Source organism: Notolabrus celidotus, chromosome 8, assembly GCF_009762535.1.
Source record: "Notolabrus celidotus isolate fNotCel1 chromosome 8, fNotCel1.pri, whole genome shotgun sequence".
NCBI classification, from domain to species: domain Eukaryota; kingdom Metazoa; phylum Chordata; class Actinopteri; order Labriformes; family Labridae; genus Notolabrus; species Notolabrus celidotus.
The window spans coordinates 21,344,914-21,367,289 of NC_048279.1; the positions used below are offsets into that span (position 1 = coordinate 21,344,914).

At 40.1% G+C, this 22,376-nt stretch overlaps 1 protein-coding gene across 3 annotated transcripts in view; it reads left to right on the forward strand.

The window, feature by feature from the left end:
• Positions 1 to 22,376, forward strand: part of spock1 (SPARC (osteonectin), cwcv and kazal like domains proteoglycan 1) — a 152,681-nt gene that overhangs the window by 32,633 nt on the left and 97,672 nt on the right. The gene's annotated exons all lie outside the window — the stretch shown is intronic.

The following is a 22,376-nucleotide window of genomic DNA, read 5'->3' on the forward strand; positions in this document are numbered from 1 at the left end:
CCCACTCACCTGCATTCACACTCCAGTGGTTATACCACTGATTCAATGCAACTCTGGGTTTAGTGTTTTGCCCAAGGACACTTACAATGTGGACTGCAGGAGATGGGGATTTGGAACAACTTTACGATGAAGACACAATACACTCCACTCCTGAGCCAGGGCCACCTATATTCTTGCTCACATTTGGTTGTATTATGCTTCAATTCTATTCCTCACTGGTGCTTTGTTAAAACAAGTCCCAAACTTTGATCCACAAAACGTGTTGTCAGTGCCAAAGAAGAGTTAAACATATTCTAGTACCCCAATGAAGATTTGGTAAAGGTGAGGATTGTTTTTGACTACTTCATTCACCAAATGTCCTCCCTAAGCAGTCTCCTCAACAAGGACGGCTGCTAGAAAGCTTTGTTACGCCAACTTAAATGTGCCATTTTGGCCAACCAGCTTGGACCACTGATGCTTTTGTTTCACTTTGGATGACCGCAGTTCACATTTAGGGCCTGTGTCCACTAATGGCAGTTTTTGTGCTGGCACCTCAATTTTAGAGTGCTTCTGACTGTTGCTTACCACTGCCTGGTTATGACACTTCCCCCCACCATGACCTCCCCTTGTAGTGACCATTCAATTGCTCTGTATGCTTCATATTTTCTTTTATTCTATGGAATTCACCATGGAAACATAGAAACAATGAATACAAATCTTGTTTTGGCTTCTCCATTTACTTAGTGAGACAAGTGACAGCTGGAAGAATTCCCTTGTTTTGTTGCTGAGGGTTGTTTACTTTCTTTCAGTCATTGCAATAGAGAAGTAAATGTGGCGAGAAGATTTTGCAGTGGAGATGGCTTTTCTAGTTGTTTGGTTCTGACAAAGACAAAGAAGCTTTTCTCTTTTTTTACAATCAGCACTGTCTCCGGATGAATGTCGTTCAGTGAACAAAGCGACACTTAAAGACTTTGTTACAAGTTGATAATTGTGCCTCTAAAGTAAAAGCAGCAACTTAATTGACTGCGTGTATTACTGTCTTTATGTGTGTTCGTGTGTGTGTGTTCGTGTGTGTGTGTGTGTGTGTGTGTGTGTGTGTGTGTGTGTGTGTGTGTGTGTGTGTGTGTGTGTGGCTTATTCACATTTTTGACACTTCCTCCCCCGTCCTGGTTAACAAGGACGCTCAGCAAGGGAGTGAAAAACAGGTCAGGATTTCCAGCCTGTGATATTCCTGACTCAGACTTTAAAGCTGGCCTAGTTTGATACTTTTACAGCGAAGGTCAAAGTAAAAGGCAGCATTGCGTGAAGGTGTGGGTGCAGTGTAGAGCGGGTGAAATACCTCTTCCTGACTGCTGACGTTTCCAACAGAGGCAAAGAAAGTTCAAGTTTAATACAGCTGTGGTGTGGTCTGATTGGTGCTATTTTTGGCAGCAACGTTTTTCTAGGGCACACACAGTAGGCTTTGTGAAACACTGGGGTGCTACTGTATATGTGTGTGGGGGTGTGCTTTTGGAGTGTTCGTATTTACAATGTACAACCCGGATTTCAAAAAGTCGGGCCACTGTAAAATGTTTTTAAAAAAACTGAATTGCATGGTTTTCAAATCCTTTTAACCCTCTATTTGATTGAAAATACATAATAAATTGGAGACCTGCATATATTGTACTGCATTAATGGGGCCTTTTCCAGATGTGTAATTTACCTAAGCTATGGGCACTTATGCTTTTGGTTTTATGCCCAAACCATCTTAGATGCTGGCTTATGAACTCTGTGCTGATAACAAGCTGGGTGATCCCTCACCTTTCTAGAGCAGAGGGCATGGTGGTCCATGTTTTCCAAGAAGAATGTCAAATTTTGATTCGTCAACCATAGAACAGTTTTACACTTCACCTCAGTCCATCTTAAATGTACTCAGGCCCTGAGAGGCTTCATCATTCATGTATGGTACAGTTTTAACCCACATTTGTGGATGCAGTGACAAATGGTGGTAACTGACGATGCTTTTTTTGAAAGTAATTTCAAGCCCATGCAGTGGTTCCCACTACAGAGTCATGTTTGTTTTTAGTGTATTAAACAATTTTTACCATCTCAGGATTTTATCAAAAGATCTCTCAGAGAGATCTTGATACTGTAATCCATGCTTTTATTAACAGTCGACTGGATTACTGTAACTCACTGTATTTTGGCCTGGAGCACTCACTCCTGCACCACCTGCAGCTGGTACAAAATACTGCTGCCCGTCTCCTCACTGGCAAACGCAAGCATGACCACATATCCCCTGTACTAGCTTTGCTGCACTGGCTCCTGGTTGCCTTTAGAATAGATTTTAAAATGTTATTGTTTGTCTTTAAAGCTCTTAATGGCCTAGCCCCCTGACTGAGCTTCTCCAGTATCATGTCCCTGCCAGAACACTGAGATTGTCGAGTCAGTCGTTATTGGTCACTCCCAAAATGATGACCGAGCCTTTGTGGCGGCTGCCCCTCGCCTCTGGAACAACCTGCCCAAACATATCTGCTCTGCGGGATCAATTGAGGTTTTTAAATCCTCTCTTAAGACTCACCTTTTCTCCCTGGCCTTTAATCAAGGTCGAGTGGACATCTGGCATAATCTTAATTCAATTTGAATTTATTTTATTCTATCTTATTTTATTATATATTTGCACAGTTTTTTATGTGTTTTAGTATTGTCTTGTATGTTATGTTTGTCATTTGTGCTGCTTTTGATCTGTACAGCACTTTGGTCAACCCGGGTTGTTTTAAACGTGCTCTATAAATAAAGTTTGAGTTAAGTTGACTATAACTTATAGAGGGCCCAAAAGTCAAGGCCATTCAGTATTTGTTGTCACCTCTTTAGTATTTTTCTAGATGCTGAATCTTTTTATCATAATATTTGTATGTTGAATGAAGAAATAGGCAATGCAATACTTTAATTTGAACAGGGTTTTCTTGTAAAAACGAAGTGGTTCTTTGAGTGTGTGCATGTGTGTTGGTGTATGTGTTAAACAAACAGGGAAAGTGTTTGAATTTGTAACCTAACAAGTTATTTTGGTGTATCCCTTTCATGTCTTACCCGATGACACAACAGGTAAGTTGATATTGTTTCTCTTTGACTTTTGTGTTGTTTTGTGTGCTTTTGAGTAGTGACAAACAGTTAAGTATTTGCTCAGCTTTAATCATGAAATCATGAAACAAAGTCTCTGATAGTTTCACAACAGTAAATTTCAGCACCAAACACAGTGTTTGCATGTTAATGAGCGTGCTGGTGTGTGTGCGTTTTGCATGTATCCGAGTTGGTGTGAAATTGTGGCCCAAGGGTGTATTTTAACCTGGGTTACACACAAACACACCACACACACATAGTATGCCCCAGGCGAGATGGTTTGTCGGCTTTGTGCGTGTGAGGATGTCTGCGTGTGTCTCTGTAGGAACAGCCTTGGTTGCTACAGTTTTGGCCTCCAGGCTTGAGTGTGGCAGCTGAGATTTGTCGCTCTGTGCTCGGCTCTCCCCTGAGTCTCTGAACTCACAGTACAGTTTGATTTTACTGCAGTCGGTTAAAACTGTGCCTTTAGGTTAACCTAACTTTAACTCGTGGAACTAGCTGATAATAGGTCTGAACTGGTTTGACACACGTAATGTTAAAATGCTATGCTAGGATCAAAAGGTACCCTGCTGATCACCCTTATTTATAATACTTCACAACGCAGTCAGAAAAACAACATGGTCCACTTGTGAAGGAATTAACATTCCTTATTATATAATGCTTAATTTATTATACTTGCATACTATATATTCTGATACTTGTTCAGTGATATGAAAAACATGACAAAAAGTCACAGTTTCACTTTATTTGATGATTTGTACTCGGTACAAGTTGAATCCTTGATGGTTGAATTTTGTCTTATGGTACAAATCTTTAATGTAATTCAGTTCAATGTAACTCCAATGTAGTGAACAGGGAATATGTGTTGTTGAAATGTGATGTGTCATGCAGTCTTTATTATCATTTTTAGGCAAGTATAAATTAGACAGACATTTTCAGCTAAGATAACTAGATATAGTTTATTTTTTCTTCTTACTGAAATTTTAAGAGCAAAGAGAAATATATTTCTATAAAAACTGACATAAACCTGTCTGAGAAAATTGTGCCTAAAACATTGAATTAAATTAGACTCTAATGAAAACTGACTAAAATGATATTAGAATGAAAACGGAGTTCCATTGACTAAAACTTGACAAACAAAACTTGACAAAATCTGACTAAAATCAACCACAGTTTTCTGAAAATGACTAAAGGTTGGCATACATTACAGGATTCTTCAAAACCTTCACACATTTAGAGACCACACACTTGATGATAACAAAAGAGAAATCGCACAAGATCTCTCTCTCCTGTTTTTATAGTGTGTGTTGTTCACTACGGAGCACACCACACACTAACCGATTCTTCAGCCGAGTATCAGGTTCTTCACCCTCAATATTCCAAATCTCACGTAGTGAAACGTGACTTTGGTGTAAACAAACATGGCGGACAGAATTTTGGTCCAACTCTTCTCTTTGTCCGTACTGTTGTGGTAGGTTTTGGACGAAACGTTATATAAACATTCATGCTGTTGCCACAAATCAACCAGTTGGTCTTCCATTTCGGACTTCCAAGAGACTTTTGTTTTCATCAGCGCCATGTTTTTGTTTGTTTTTACTTCCTCTTCCATCAGTCAGCTGAGTCAGCTCGCGTCTTGATTGGCTTTTGCTCCGGTACACGTGACATTACACACTGTGTGCTCGGCACCTCTCGGAGCATCCCACACACTACAAGATATCTAGTAGCAAATATTAAACATGATCATTATTTACTATCTCTCCTTCTGGGGCCTTCCGAGCAGCTCCAATCGAATGAAATCACTCTTAACACACCCCACACCACAGGAAAATCACACACAATGTCGTTTGCAAACATCAGACAATCGGGCCTTTGCTGGCTTTGATTGTAAGGGGGAGATCAAGACAAAAATCAGCCCGATTATCCTGTAGTGTGTCCCCACCTTAAGACTAAAACTAAACTCTAATTTCTTGTCATATAAACACAGTTTGAAATCTGTGCTTAAAGCAGTGAGAAAAAAAGCTATACGGCTAACTTAATGGGATGATATAAGGTTACATTATAATGTGTTAAGGGTCAGGTTGCACAAATGACTGTTAGGCAAAGGTGATTAGAACATTATAGGGTACAGTCGGTCTATCAGTTTGAGCCTGTCCTTGTCGCAGAGGTCGCTAGTTCAACTCCCGGCACCACCATCTGCTGCATGTCTTCCCCCACTCTCTGCTGTTCACATTTCCTGTCTCTCTTCAGCTGTCCTATCAAATAAAGGCAAACATGCATGTATCATGTGGGATTCATTTTGTTGGCTTAGCTGATTTGAAATAGTGTCATCTTGAAATTGAATGACGGTTCAGAATATCAGTGTCTTTGATAATATCACTGCTGCAGAAAGTCTGCTGCGCCTTTTCTCTGAATTCATCCTTAACTGCTACTTCCCTCAAATCAGTAACCAGTGACCTTTCGTACAACCCTTTAGAAGCCAACGTAAATGGTGCTCTTCGGATACAAATTGTTTGCATGGTGAAGCCATGATTTAGAGCTGTCCTGGTCCAAAAATAATCTGTTGTTTTTGGCAATCATATCCTGCATTCAAGAAAAATATAAGTGAAAGGGAAGGGGGAAACATTGTAGGAGTTGAAAGGAGGACATCGGGAAGCAAAGTGAGGAGTATGAGTTTTGAAAATGACAGCTCCATTACTGCTATCATCCATTAATAACCAGTTAGGTCATTAGTGTGAGAAATGAATCCTGGCGCTCGCAGTGACAAACAAACACAATGCTAATCTCACCCCTCAAACGGAGTGTCAACAGCCTCACATAAACGAGGGGAACGGAAAGTGAGTGGGGAGGTCAGGGTGGAGATGAGGAGGAAAGGAGAGAAGGGTAGACAGTTTGTGACAAATGAAAAGTTGAAAACTGGAAAATGATCTTGAAGATATCAACAAAAGGTTAATGAGAGTGAGAAGGGAGAGAGGAAAACAGGAAAGCGAGTGGGGGTATTTCTTTAAGAGAACTTTTCATGTTTCTGCACTGACAGCTCCATTATTCGCAACATCTGTGCAGAGTCAGTTGAGTCCTTCTACAGAGAGATAAACAAACACAGCAATGATCTCAAGCCTCAAACAGAATGCCAATCAAAAGCCACACGTGTTTGTCATGAAGAGTAATTGAACTGTGAGAGGGGCAGAAGAAGAAGCAGCAGCATTTCCTACATGTTTTCTGCATCATTACCACGCTAGAACAAAGCCTATTTCCTCGATATCCTTCACCCTCTGTTCTACTTCTTCACTACACTCATGTACCTGTTGTTTTTTTTTCTTGTATCCATCTTCATTTTCTTCCATTACCTCTTTTCACTTCCGCCTGTCACTGCCTTCTCCATTGTGTTTTTCTCTTTTTTTATGTAAGTGCTCCATTATGGGCCCATCCCTCTCAAACTCTTTCTTCCTCTGTCTCTCTGAAAAGGAGGATCATACAATGCTACTTTAATGCTTTGGAGTATAATAACAGATTTCCTGCTGATGTGCAAGGACGAAACCTTCAAATAGTTCTGTCTCAGTGTGCAGGCGAGCTCTTTCTGATGCGTCCTTCTGTGTGCGTGTGTGTGTGTCTGTGTGTGTGTGTGTGTGTGTGTGTGTGTTTGTGTGAACATGCCAGCAGATAGCAGTAAAGTGGCAAACAGCCCCAAACTAAGTCTGCAGATGTCGCTGACTGTAGAAGATAAAACAAGACAATATGAAACTTTGTTGGTCCCTGTGGGGAAATTAGACTTTGCACTGACTTAGGTAATAAAGTGTATTACAGGATTTCACTACAGAGGTGAAATATAAAGCAGTGAATGCAACAATTTGAAATGCAAAAGGAATAGAAACCAGTCATTTCACTACTTGCAAGTGAAGTGCACTTGGGCAGATTCATTTTGTGCAATTTATTTGGGCTGGCAACTTGTTTCTGTCACCAAATGAAATTACAATTTGTAATCCAGTTATTCCTCTACTTGTATACAAAACACTCTCAATCCTCTGCCATGATGCAGCTCAACAGTAAGTGTGTTTGATTGTATAAAAGACCTGAATGTTGTTTGGTGATAGCTGAGGAGTAATGACAGTATGATTTTGAGATCCTAATGCAACAGGGGAGGAGATTCTGCTGGCTCATCTCCACAATCAGGTGCAAAATCAGAGCAAACTGCACAGTGATGCAAAACTTTATGGGCGTGTTTGTGCTTAAATATCATTACCATGATGTGTTTTGTGAATTGGATCTTGAGACAAAGAAGATAGTGAGGGGGAAATGTTGCGCAATTTCTGTTGCTGTTAGCCGCCACATTTCCTTCATAGTGAATTCTTTCTGAGATTACTCCTGATTATGTCATAAGTCAGCAAATTAGTAGGTTGCTGTGATGTCATACACCTGCATCCACGCCAAGCATCAACCTCCGGTCTCAAACTATGAAGCCCATGCGGAAGTGTTATAAACTGCAATTCATCGAGAATCCGCTTGAGGCCAGCAGCAGAAACACCAGAAACCACATAGACACCAAATCAAAGAAGACGATCTTTGCAGCATCAATAAACATGTTTACAGCCTGGTTCAAAAACAGCTTGGCTCTACGTAGCTAATTTCTCTATCGGCACACACTGTACGGGGGTGATTTTTTCTAACGCAACGGTTCAGAGGATATTTAGATTACGAGTTTTTTCCCAAATAAGGACATGACTGACTTGACTCATAGCTGTTGGTTAGGAGGCTCAAACTCCGCCTCTTCACGTCACACTCTGCCTGGTTGAGTTCCGCATTTCCAATATGGCTGCCGCCGTCGATTGGCTTCAAAACAACGCTCAGGAACAGATGGGTGACGTCACGGATACTATGTCCATATTTTACACAGTCTATGATTCACGCACACTTGAAAACCCACCTTCAAACACACACTTAGACACACACACACACACACACACACACACACACACACACACACACACACACACACACACACACACACAAACACACACCTATACATGAACAGAGAGGCTGTTTTGATGTGATCGGTTTTGCATTGTTATACAGAGTCTCTATTGGATTTGTGTTTGGTACCAACTTGCAGCCTTATTACTGCAGTGACATTACACACACACACACACACACACACACACACACACACACACACACACACACACACACACACACACACACACACACACACACACACACACACACACACACACACGTACAAACTCACATAAAAAGATGGGACCAATTAATGATTCCGATTTTAGCGAGCAGAGGCAGCAGAGCAGCCCTGGCAGCGAGCAGGATGAGCGCATTATTAGTAGTAGGAATACCGTTTCAAAAGGTGGAGCTGGGGCGAGCTGCAGTGTAATGCCCAATCACATCGGCTCCTCTTATCTCCTCTGATCACAGCAGACAGTCTTCTAATGAGTCAGGAGGAGACTGCATGTCAGGCTCTCATCAGAAACAGTTCTCTGGGTGCAGTTAGGTTACAATTACAGTAATGTATGTTTCATTATTACAGGCTGTGTATTTAGTGTAATGAAATGATCAGCACACAGACTTTGCCTTCAGTCAGTCCAGATTCTTTCACATTAATTTCACCCCTGATGTGACTTGAGCGGTAGTTCTTCCTAAATGGAGTCATTCCAACTGCAGTTTAAATGACCCAAATTATTCTTTCAGAATAATAATAATAGATGGGTGACGTCACGGATACTGCATCCATATTTTACACAGTCCATGGCAGAGATATGAGGTCTTTCACCTGTTCTGTTTGATTTTGTCCTTTGACCTGCATGTACTCAAATAGCTGACCGTCATTTTAAGAGGTCCTTGCTGCTGTGTAGTTATCTGAAAGAGGCTGAAAAACATCTGCATTTCACGCCAAAGACAGAAATGATGTTTGGTTTTTTTTAGCTTTCTGATTTGAATAAACACAACATCCACCCACCTCAGTGCCAAATGGTTAATCCAAAGCCATGATTTCACCAAACAAGTACAGGCACAGGCACAAAAGAAAAACCTTTTATTCAAAGAAAGCAGCTTTGTAACTGGGTTTACACTGCAGTCCTACACCAGCAGAAAATAGAAGTTTATTACTTTGCAGTGTGAGGCTGTTCTGCTTCATTTTATTATTCTACTGTATAACAGGTGTTCTGGCTACACTCTGTTTTGGACCTCTCAGTCGCCCGTGTGCTCGCCTGGTTGTTTTGATGATCTCAAACTGGACTGTGTGCTATTCTGGAGCCTGAGGTGCTGATGGAAAAAAATAATTAACTGTGCTCTTGCAGTGAAGCCTGCATGCGTGCATGTGCGTTCATGTATGTGTGTACCGCTGTCCTTTGCTCTCTCTCATTTTCAAATGAAATTGGTATTGCTTGAATCTTAAATTGAAAAAGAAAATGGTTGGATTAGAGAAAAAAAACATTCTGTGAATATAAGAGTATTACAGAGCAGATTCCCATTCCAGCCTCTTTAGAAACTGTATTGTCCCTGAGCTACTGTTTGCCATTCCTTACTCTATTTTTAACTTTATCTCATTCTCTGACCTCTAGTGACACTTTTTGTAAGCCTCACTTTGATTTGTTCACTGTTTTTGTCCCTGAATTCTTTAACACTGTGCGCTACCTCATTTAAAAAGCATCTAGTAGACAGGCTGAAACAAAATCAAACTTTCTGCCTAAAGGAGAATTGAAATAGCGTTTGCTTTCTGATTTGAATAAACACAAAATCCCTCCACGAGCACAAAACTGTTCATCCATAGCCATGATTTTGCCAAACAGAAAAAGCACAGTGAAACACACCTTTCATTCGATGAAAAAGACACTGCAACTGGGTTTTGGTTCAGTTGTCGCAACGTGACATCAGACTTGGGTGCAGAATAAACATTTAAAGATGAATGTGACGAGCTCTGTGCTAAGAGACAGTGGGTAACTCAGTGCTGTGTATTTATGTACTTCTGTTTGCTTCCTATCTGCTTGTTTCCTTCTTGTCCCTGCAATTGTGTTTTCCTACCGTTGTTTGATAGATACAATAAAAACTAAACCCCTGGTAGGTCCAGGGGATTTCATTACCACTAAGCTTCAGGGCTGCACCATCTACTATGTGGCCAGCAGATCACTTAATGTGCTTAATTGGCACCAACAAGAGAAGGATGTGAACCTTGTTTAAATCTTGATGAGATTGTCTTGCTCTCTGCAGTCCCTCCACATGTTCCTTGCAGCATCACTTACTCTTGCCACGAGATTGACCCAGCCCTGACCTCTTGATGCGCAGCCATGCATTGACTGAGCTCAGCATTAACTTCAGTTCCTGCAGGCAAACATAAACATAACACAACATATGGGAACATAAACCAAACCAAACATCTTATCAAACTACAATCCTCTGTCTTTCCATTACTCCATCTTGGTGTCTTACTGGCTTTTGTTGGTCTTTTTGATGATTGGTGACCAATCTAGACGACTAACAAGCTGTTATTATTAGGGATGCACCGATCCGATCCTGGTATCGGATATCAGCTAGATCGGACTCAATAAGCTAGATCGGATATCGGTGACAAGGGGCCGATATATAGTGCCGATCCATATGCAATCGACGGATTGCAGGACTTTGCGCTGAAAAATATAATGGAAGCCCAAAGGAAGAAGTTTAGCTGTAGCCTACTGCAAAGAAGGAAGATTCCTTCTATCAATGGATTCAAAGTGTGAAAAAACTGACAGGTTTTTGGATTTAATTGAAATGAAGGGATTCCACCCTCTGGTTTAGCACTTGGAACCCAGGTGCAGTTCACCATCATGTAAAGAATGTTTCTGACACAAATGATACTGCGGCGGGGTCCCAAAGTTATATCTTTTACTGCCGAAGTACAATCACAGACCACTTTTATTTACTTTCTGTCTGGTCTTTTATTCGCATACCATAACCACCCGTGATCAATTATTTAAACACTCCCTCATCATTCTCTGCCCCTGCCTCTGATGACCTGCAGCTTAACTCACCAAACTGCTGGTACATATTTATAACCTCTTAAATAATGATACTGTCATTTTAATTTTTTTTATTTTATTTTATATTGGTTTACAAAGTCAGAAGAGCCTGAAGTTACCAAAACATGATTCTATCCTCACATTAAGGAATAGAGATTGTTAAATCAATATCAGGATCGGATCGTCTAGTATCAGTATCGGCAGATACCAAAGCCCAGGTATCGTTATCGGTATCGGGACCTAAAAAGTAGGATTGGTGCATCCCTAGTTACTATGACTTAAATGTAACAGTCTTTCCACACAGGAAGCATAGTAGAAGCAGCTCCTAGCACAGCAGTAGCAAATTCAATAAGCTCATGATGACATCAGGCTTAATACTGATTATAGCACATCTCATTTTGGCAGCAGACAGACCCCCAAACACCTTTTTTGTAATAAGGAAATAGCTGAAGTAAAACTAATGTTCTAGTAACAGTGAGGGGTACAACATGTTAGGTATTAAGCTCCTTGAGTGCCTGAGTATCTCATATTTCCAACTTGTGTGAAGGTGACAAAGTGTAAAACTAAGCTGGCTAAAACTAAGTGGCTTTAGTGCAGACAAGTCTCTAAGTAGCAGTAAGCAAAATGACATTCAAATGGAGAAAACCTTCTGCTTCTCCCTCTGCTACTGTGTATCACTCCACTAAGCCCCTCAATGACACACCAAAAAATGCATGCCAACTGTTGTCATGCAAACTGTCTGTTCTACTCAGCTCGTCATGTCGGCCTCAGAGGACCGAAACACTGGATGATCAATCAGAAAAAATGTGAAAAAGCAGAAACTGTCCACTGTGCATTCAGCAACACCAAAGTCAAGGGAGAAACGGAGAGAGCTGCCGACAAGTAAGAGTTTAGTACTGCAAGTTTTTTGAGGGTTGCTGTGATTGGCTAGTGAGATGGAAAAGTTTCTGTATTCTCTTTTGTTCGTGACAGTATTTTTTTAATTGTTGTAGCAACCGTTCTAAAGGCCAAATTTCAGCAGATCCGTGTCCGGTCCGTCTCTGATCCGTCATGGCACCAGATCTGATAAGTTTCTATTCTAGTCAATGTGTTAACCCCCACTGGATCCGCTTCGTTGCGTTCCGGCTGCGTCTCTGATCCGGCAGGTCTGAACACAACGGATCAGATATGTAAGACTTCTATTTTTGCCAGATGCCGGAGCACGAAGCATCAATTCAGCACAGAGCAGATGGAGCGGGACAGGAAGTGAGGCACCAAAACAAAAACAAAAACCCCGGTTAATTTTCAGAATAAAACACTCTGCGTTATTGTTAGATTGTTTTTAACTTAACTATGACAAAAAAAGTCATTTAGAGCGGAGGCAGGCCTGGAGTCATCAAGTCAGAGGTTTTTTTCAGAGGCTGATAAAGACAAAATGGATGAGGAGGGGAGGAGGAGAATCCTTGATTCAGTGATTGCCGTGGGAAAACCTCGGTCACATGACTCCAGATGTCCGGCGGTCCTGCTCTGTGCTGCATTCTGAAAACGCAACCGGTGGGTGTTGACAGACGAGAGAGCATGGAGCCGGACCGCAGCGGATTGTAGATGGACCGGACAAGGATCTGGTGGAAGTCCTGTGTTAGTCGCAATGACAAAGCGAAGCTGTTAGCTAATCCAGGCTTTTATTATCAGAGCTATTAGGTGTAATTATGAGCTGTAGTGCAACTTGATGAGACAGTTTTTATACACCTGATAAAGGCTCTTAAATAAAAGCTGCAAATACTCCTTATTGTATTTCTGACGTATCATTATTCCTACTCATCAAAGTGATTGCGCACCTCATTGTTTTGCTCTTAGGCTCTAGCATTATACTGTCCATAATAGCGATCTAAAGTGCTCTTGCTTTATAAGAGGGAAGTAAAGACATTAGTTTTAATAGGCTTGGTGTTTATAGTGCTGCCTAAAGTCTGGCTTGTCCTTGATGCAATATTCCTCTTAAAGCCTGATCAAATTAAGACATTAGACTGAAAAGCTTCAGTTGCAAATTTTCTTTGTTGCTTTATGAATATGATATGCTCTGGGTTGTTGTTTGGGTGTTTGGACCTCAAATCCTTATTTAAAACAGGCCCTCCAAACAGAAGAAATGCCCATAAGTGCATGTTGACATCAGCCTGCAGCCATATGGAGCTCAATGTGTTGTTACCCAGAGAGATAAAACAGAGCTCATTGACTTATCTACACTTTTAACAAGTGCACTCCAGAGAAATCACGAGCTCCCTCTCATCCCTACACAAATCTTCCTCACAGCACACACTTGGATTTTGGCAAACATTTTCACGTTGTTTATGAGGCCCGTGTCTTTGAATAATTCAGTATCTCCAATTTGTGAAGCAAATTAGCTGCCACTGCATGCTTAACCTCTGTTGTCTGTCTTTGGGTTTTTATGTTCACTTCCAGGTTGGGATTCTGAATTTCTCCAGTGATAGTTGTGTGTGTTTTTGTGTGCTTTATGCAAACACCAGGTTACAGATTTGACAGGAAATAAAGAAGAAGCAGTATGCAGTTGTTATTGCTGTTGCTGGAGGAAAAGGTTTTGGCATGGCAGCTCGAGAGGAGATACAGTACTCGAGATTCAAGATGATAAGAGCATGGACGTGGCTGTGAAAGATGTCATTGAGGCACTCAGCAGTCAGGCCAGGACACTCTGTTATGTTGTAAGCTGTGATGAAAAGGTCTCGAAGATAAGAGTCACATGCAAAAAGGGCAGCCGAGGTCTGGTAGTCCATGCAGAGCTTCTGGTCGTAGGAAATTGTGTAGTCTGGTTTAAAATGTCACAACATGAACCAGATTGCCATCAGGATGAACTCAGAAACAATATTTAATCTTCATCATCGTCTTTAGGCATAGCATTGTATGAGGGGGTCTGCCTTGCAGTTGCACCAATTTCTCATAATGTAGCCAAAAAACATTAACAGCTTTAATCACTGATAACTAATCTGAAAGATGTAATAGATATTCATCCAGTCAAAGCTCCTCAAATCTGAATGTTTGCTGTCTCATATAATAGTGGAGTGGATCTTGTTGGAGCTTTTGCATCTCTTCTCTTTTCCACCTTTCAGCTAGAATAGCTTCCAACATCAATTTCCACTATTTACTGAATGTCTCTTCCTGCTGCATTGACACACACATCCTCTATTATAGACATCGTATCAAACATGCTGTCTCATGGGCACACAAAATGTAAAACAGGCTTGCTCACTTACTTAACGTCTGGAGGAAGAAAAAAAAACCCTCCATGCTTTAGAATGGAGATTAATACCTTTACATCCATTTCAATTACTTTCCCACTCTACCATCAGCATTTTGATTAGCGTCTCTGTCAGCTTTATGATAATGATGCCGATTATGGTGATCGTAACTGTTGTGGTGATGTTGATTGTGTTTGTGATTACTCTGCTTATTGACCGTGTCCGTTTCACTCACACGATCTCTCATCCGATCAACTCAGACTGAGTGGAGAGAAGATTTAGCTGGTGCAGACCTGTTCCAGAGAGAAAGCGTACTCTATTTCTGTGAGGAATGTAAAGATTAAGACTAAGAATTACTTAATTTACTTTACTTTAAGTGTTTAGATTCGGCTTACTTTAAATCCAGTTTAACAATTTGTTCTTAAAACATTATTCAATCATGAATAAATATAATTCTGTACAGGAGTAAGGAGGAACAAAAAAACACAGCCCAAAAGTAGTCTTCAATTTGCAGAAAATGTGAACAAAACAATGAAAGCTGAGTGTAAAATTCTGATGAAACAGAAATGTATTAGAAGCAGAATCACTGGATTTTGTACCAAATTGAAAGCATCATCTTTCTTACACTGTAACATGATCACTGCTTCTCCTTGTTGCCAAAAACAGTATTATCAGAACTTCCTGTGCCAGGGTCTGCAAGACACAGCTGAATTATTATTATTTATTTTTTATGCCAGTTCTGTTCATTGAGCAAAATTCAATGACATTGTAATTTGCGTACAAATTTACAGTTTTTAGTTTTTTATCTAAACGGAAAAAAGGAAAGAAAGAAAAAAACAGAACAACACAACAATGAGACACTCCTAACAGGAGAAACAAGGTAAATTATTTTTAATATATTGCTCCTTGAGAAAGATTATCATGTGTTAGTATGTTTGGCTGAATTTGATGTTTTTTAGCCAACAGTGTGACACTATGCATGTGGGACAGGACAATGATAGATTGTGAAGGATTGGAATGTGTCCATAAGCTGAAAATTCAGGGAGAGCGTTTTCACATTCTGTTGTCACCCGCTGAAGGTCTATGCTCATGCATGAATGCATATTGATGTGTTTTATAATGCACAGTGCTCTGCAGACCATAGGCTAAACTATCAACATATCCACCACATTGCATTGATAAGCTGGACACAGAGTATAAGAATACTGGTCCCACATTTAAAAAGTTTTAGTTTGAGTTCTCATTGTGTTGTGATAAGCAATGTATTTGCTTATAACAGCAGAACACTGGAGTCTGAGCCGATAAGTGTCAGAATATACACCTGCAGTGCACTGCAAAGATTGGTAAAGACAAAGAGTTGAAGGCTGGAAGGAATTTTTGAAAAAGCAAAATATCTGAGACAGAATGAGCTTGAAGTCTTATCCATATTTTTGTTTAATGCCCTTTATCCTTAGCACTAGTCAAATTTTATTTATAAAGGACATTTAAAAAACACAACAGAAGCTGACTAAAGTGCTGTACAATACATAAAAAACACAATGTGAGACCAAACAAACATCATTTAAAAAGAGACAAACAAACGGCAAGGAAAGCTTACATTTTGACCGAGGAACTGCCAGCAGACCCCAGTTTGAGGATCTCAGAGGCCTGGAGGTTTTGTAAGGGCTCAGGAGGTCAGTTATATAGGGAGGGGCCAGACCATTCAGAGCTTTAAAAACAGAAAGCAAAATCTTAAAATAAATTCTGAAGCGAATTGGAAGCCAGTGGAGGGAAGCCAAGACAGGGCTGATGTGACCCCTCTTCCTGGAACCAGTCAGAAGCCTGGCTAACAGATGGTTTGATGAAGTTTGACAGATCGCCTAGGTTATTGCAAACCTAGGCAACACTAGTTTTCCAAATTGCATACACATAGATTAAACACTCTTTTGAGGACTATTTTTTTCTTGATGGAGATATTAGTTTGGTTTTATTGGTCAGTAAGTTGCAGAATAGCCTAAAACCAATATGAAAAGAATGGTGATATGACATTTTTATCGCCTGTCTGTAGGTCTGTCTGTCGCTGAGAGAAAAGGCTTATTCTCTGAGAAAGTATTTTAACATTGATTCACTGATTTTTGTATTCTATTATAATGATTATAAAACGCTCACATTGTTGAGCATTACTACTTCATGTACTTTTTACTGTAATGGGGCAACTCTGTCCAAAACATAGAGGTATGGGATGATCTGACGAGTAGAATTTAGAAGAACTATAGCACATATCAAAACTATGTGAACTGACTCAGTGAGGTCACCAAAGAAGTTTTATCTACCTAAAGTCTGCTGAAAAAAAGGTCTAAAATTAGCCATTCTGAGCTACTACTATCTTGCTACCAGGCAAGAAATGCTGTATTAGCACAAACCCTCTGTATATTAAATCAAGTAAGGTGTAGATTTTACTGCATATGAATTTTACATTTTATTATAAGAGGACTGTTAACCCTTGCAAAAGTAGCGTAGTTCTGCTTGGGCTTGGAACCATCCATTCATCACACTTGTTGTTAAATGTAAAGACAACGGTTGAGAAGTAAAGAAAGACAAAGACAGGGTACCTGGGGATGACTGGTGAGAAAGGAGAACAAACACAGGGAGTATTAACCACAGAACTCTTCAACTGAACATTCAACTGAACATTCAACTTGTTTCACACATGATGCTTTTGTGGTGTAATAGGTGCACTCCTGCAAGAAAAGGGAGTAGACACACACACACACACACACACACACACACACACACACACACACACACACACACACACACACCAGAAGACGTAAACATACAAGTTAAGACCCATAATCAAAGCAAATTAAGGGGAAGAAGAGTGGAGCATGTTAGAGAAAAACAAAGAAAAAAACAGCTTGTGAGAGTTGCTTCTGCAAGCAGTCTCAAATCTCATTTGCAGCTATTAGGATGAAATGGAAAGAAGCAAAGGATGTAAGGAAGAAAAAATTATAAATAACAATGTAGGATTTTGCATCATGAGCTGGCCTTCCAAGAGGTAATAGAGGGAAAGGAAATGACAAGTGAATGGAGTGTCAACAAGTGACAAGTAGGAGCAGAAATATCTCTGCAGTCATTTTCTTCCAGCAGAAAATGATGAAAACCAGACAGTAAGACATCATGCATTCTTTGTAGATCTTATTTGATAAAGAGTCTTCTGATAACCCATTTGACAGGCCAATGCAGCACGATTTAGTCCTTGTTCTTAATGTCAAAAAGCATAAACATCTACACACAGCGGCTCCCTACACCTCAAGCTGACTGTGAGAGCTGTAAGACAAATATGCATTTGTAGCAGGGTTTCTGAATGCACTGTCACCCAGGCAGAATTCTGAATCAACCACTTGACAAGAAGAGTGTATAACAGAAATTTTCCCTGTCCAGAGAGACTTTACCTATATGAAAGCTTTACGCACTGTAAAAAAAAAATCCGCCGAGTGCTCCTCTTGAGAGGAGTCTCTGTTTAAAGTGAGAGGATTGCTCTAAGCCTCAGTATCTACTCTATATCTTGAGCATCAGCCTCGTGTTTTCGGTCTAATTATACTGATCTCTTAATTACACATCAAAAAGAACAGTTTTAATAGAAGCATTAAGGCCGACTAGACTGATCTGATTGGATATACAATGGTGAACAAGCCAGTGAGCGCTGAGCGACTGAGAGCAGAAATACAATGTTTTCCAGTAAGCAGCTGGAGAGATTCAAGTTGATGGTGCGTGTAAAAGCGCCTCCTCTGGAGCACCACTGAAAGACGAGTGACTCAACTGGGAGTTCAGGACAGAGAGCAAAGAGAGCAATAATAGTGTTTGCTTACCCCAGTATGTTCTCTTTCACTATTTGAAAGCACATAAAATAACTATACTTTATCTGTGAGTATCTCTATGAACTCTACTTTATACATCTAAGATCAGATCACATTTTAGCCAGCTTTAGAAAACTAAAGACAACCGCTGAGTGTAGAGCATTGCGGTAATGACATGAATAGACAACATTCTGGGATCCAACTGTTCAGTCACACAGAATTAGAGCTGAACATGGTGTATTAGTGTGAGACTCCAGCGCACTGAACTTGAGATGAACCTTGATTAAGTGCTGACTCACAACTTTAACTTCGCCAACCCTCCCTTCCTTTGAAAGGCTAACAAAGAAACTAAAAACAACTACTCAGTGCAATTCATTAGATTATCTGGAAGAAACCAATTGTGTGGAAATGCCTCTCACCAGAGGACTAATCATCATATTGGTCAGTCACGCCTCTTAATGCGCTGTTCACACAACTCTGACATAGTCTGTAAGAGCTCCAGACAGATTTTTTAAATGCAAATCATCAGGAAAGCAAAGAAAGCCAATGAAAGAGAGCATTCGCTGTCACAGGAAAGAATATCTGTGTGTTGAGAGAAGAAGGTAAGAATGGGAGATTTTACATTGATATGCTTAAATGACAAATCTAATACACACTCAGAGAAGAACTGCATTGGTTGTGACGCTGCTAGTTCATAGGAAATGAGATTGAGGGTCCATTTTAGTAAGGATCTGACAATGCCACTCAAATAAAGTATTGATTGCATAATGAGGTAGATAAAAGAATGGATGACTGTTTTTGGTACGATGTGAAACCAGGCGAGGAATATCCAGTCTTTGATTGAGAAGACACCAAATTATGCTTCCTGCTACATTTGAAAAACGCCTCTAGAAGTATCAAAAACAACAGTCACAGCAGACTGGATGATAATTCACACCTGCATAAATTGTGGGGCAAGTGCTTGCAAGCCCTGTGCTGCTGTGGCATCTATGACATGAAACAGGAGATAATCAGATCAGGTGCGTTGTGGGACTGTTGAACAGAGTAGAGATACTTGCATTCATGTAGCTTTTTTATTGGATGTGATCAAATGGTTATAAAGGGAAATGATCCACATCAGATGAGAACTAGAACCTTAAGTGCTTTTTATTCTTTTGTTTTCAGTTTGAAGCTTTAACTAAAAGCTTATCAGGCACTGTCAGGTATGTACTGCAAGCTTTACTTTATGCTTTAAGCCCTTTGATTTTACTTCTGTGGTTGGTACCATGTATGTCTGGGGTGAAATTTAGCTGATGTGATCAGTCAGGATAATAATATCTTTGTCTCACGTAATGTCTGTACTAATTGAAATGTTCTTGTTTGTCGTAACCATAGACTGTATAAAATATGGACGTAGTATCTGTGACGTCACCCATCTGCTCCTGAAAGCTGTTTTAAAGCCAATCGACGGCGGCAGCCATATTGGAAATGCGGAACTCAACCAGGCATAGTGTGACGTAAAGAGGCGGAGTTTGAGATTCCTAGCCAACAGCTATGTGTACCCACCCAGGAGTCAAGTCAGTCATGTCCTTATAAGGGCAAAAACTCGTAATCTTAATATCTTCTGAACCATCACGTTAGAAAAAAATTCATCCCCCGTACAGTGTGTGCCGATAGAGAGATTAGCTACGTAGATCAAAGACATTTTTTGAACCAGGCTGTAAACATGTTTATTAATGCTGCAAAGATCGTCTTTTTTGATTTGGTGTCTATGTGGTTTCCTGTGTTTCTGCAGCCAGCCTCAAGCGGATTCTCAATGAATTGCAGTTTATAACACTTCTTCATGGGCTTCATAGTTTGAAACCGGTGGTTGCCGCTTGGTCTTAAATTGTTCAGTAGAATAGAAAACCCTTCATATTAAGTATATTTAGTGTTTTCTTGTAAAGTTAATTTGAATATTCAAACATTACTCCCAAATCAGTTCAGAACAACAATAGATCATCAGCAAATAGATTGATTTGCCTCAACTAATGTCTTTACATTTTGAATCTAGTCTGAATTTCTTTCAACAAGCAGTTCAGCAAGTCTTCGAAATCCCCATTTCACCTCTAAAGGTACAATATGGCTTCTATCGACCAATGAAAGCAGTGGGTGGATGCCTGTCTCAGGAGGGCTCATTAAATTCAATTTTGTCTTGTTGACACAGAATAACAACAAAGTATCTTTCTGTGTCATTTCAAACATCACTCCGATTGAAGTTGATTGTAATAGAGCTCTTTTATGCAGAACAGCTATTCAAAGAGTGTTGCAGTGCAGAGGTTTTGATCGCACATAATGATGGCACTAAATCATTGTATCACTCCTGTGTAGTGAAAGTTATTGGTTCAGCCAATCAGTAGAGAGATCACCCAGTGGAAGGGCCAATCCCCATGTGTGCTTGCTAGGGACCTGGTATTGTTTGTTTGTTGAGGAGCAAGAGACAGGGAGAGGAAGAAAGAGAGTTAAGATAACAGCAGGTTAGATTGATAGAGGCAATGTGGAAAACATAGCAATTGAGTGCGGTGTATTTCATTCTTGTCCTAGGAAGGTGTCTGGTGGTGTGTTGCTCTGGTTCAATATGAAAAGATTCAGTGACAGTTGGGGAAGAGACAGAGAGAAAAATTGGCCAAGAAGGACTCCCGGCTTCTTCCACAATTATTAGGGCTTGGTTTTAAATTTGGTTTCACTGCTTCCATGAAGGACTGTTAGTCTCCAAATCATAGTTTTTCAATCTTCTTTTTCTTCTTTGTAATTGCAGTGGTTTAGGAAGTATAATTGCTGCAGTCATTCATCTTTCCTTATTTTATTGTTTTGCTCTGTTTACCCACAACTCAGTAGATACATGAGTAAACAGAGCACCTCTTCTTCAGGACCAACCAGTGCTTGGTGATGAACTTGACTTGTGATTTGTCCTGGTGAAGTCAACTGGACACCCATCTTGTCATGCCACGGAGTACTGTGAATGAGAGGGCTTTGACTATTGGGTCACAAAGAAAGTGACCTCACAGAAATTGAAAATGTGGATGGCCATACCTTTAACGAATCAACAAGTCCAATACAAGCTTTGCAATGTTTTTTTTTTTGGCAGTTTACAGTTTTCAATACTAACTTCTGGTAGAATTGGGAATCTAAGTTGCATCAATGAAAAGAAATTCAGTCCACTTTGGGGAGCCTCCCAGAAAGAAAGAAGTTTTATAACCATCTTTATTAGGGGTGGGAATCGAAAACCGGATCCGACTTAGAACCAGTTCCAATTGATCAATTCAATTCCATCAATTGTACACCTCAAAAGTTATCGATTCTTCTTAACGATTCATTTCCCAGCACAACGTCACTTCACGTCGCGGTACGTTGCATTACGTCACACACTCTGCGATGCAGAACTCCTTCAACCATCAGGAAATTCTCCAAATTGAAATTATTTTCCTCCAGGCTCCAGGAGCCTCGTCCGGACTCTTGCGGACGAAAATGAGGCACGAGAGTGGGTAAAATACCTCCGTGATGACCCCTGGATGAAAAGCGTTTTTTCTCTCCAAATTCAAAATCTTTTCAAGGGGCCACGTCCGGACTCACACGGACGAAAATGAGGTCCACCTATAGTACAGTATGTTCAAGTTGAATATGTTCATGTTCAGTCTTGTGCAGACATCATTTTGGAAAAAATGAAATGGTTCCTTTTGGTGCGGAAGACTGTGTAGAACTACTTTTTTTCTCCCTTAAAAAAAATACTCAGAAATCATTAGGAGAATTGATAAGGAATTGGATTGAAAAGCAGAATCGACACTGACATTGATCAAATCTTATCAATTCCCACCCCTAATCTTTATGATGACTCCCATTGTGTGCTCAGCAAAGTCCACAGTAGCGCTGGTTTTGCCATGTGGAGTTTGCACTGCTAGCTACCAGTATTGCAATTGAGCACATCATTACCATGCAAGTGATCACATTGCAATTCTTTAAAAAAAAAAAAACTTACTTAGTTTCTAAACATTTAAGAAGGAGGAATATTAATATGTATTAAAAGTAATAATAAAATGTCAAAATATGACACACACACCCCAGATGTAGCTAATATTATGTTGCAATTCTCTTCTACACCATCTTATACACTGTAAAATGTAATTTTGCACATTTGTTATTCTAGCATATTATTCTATGTCAACATGACAGCAGATTACTTAATATGTTGTGATAACACTAAATTATTAGTTAAC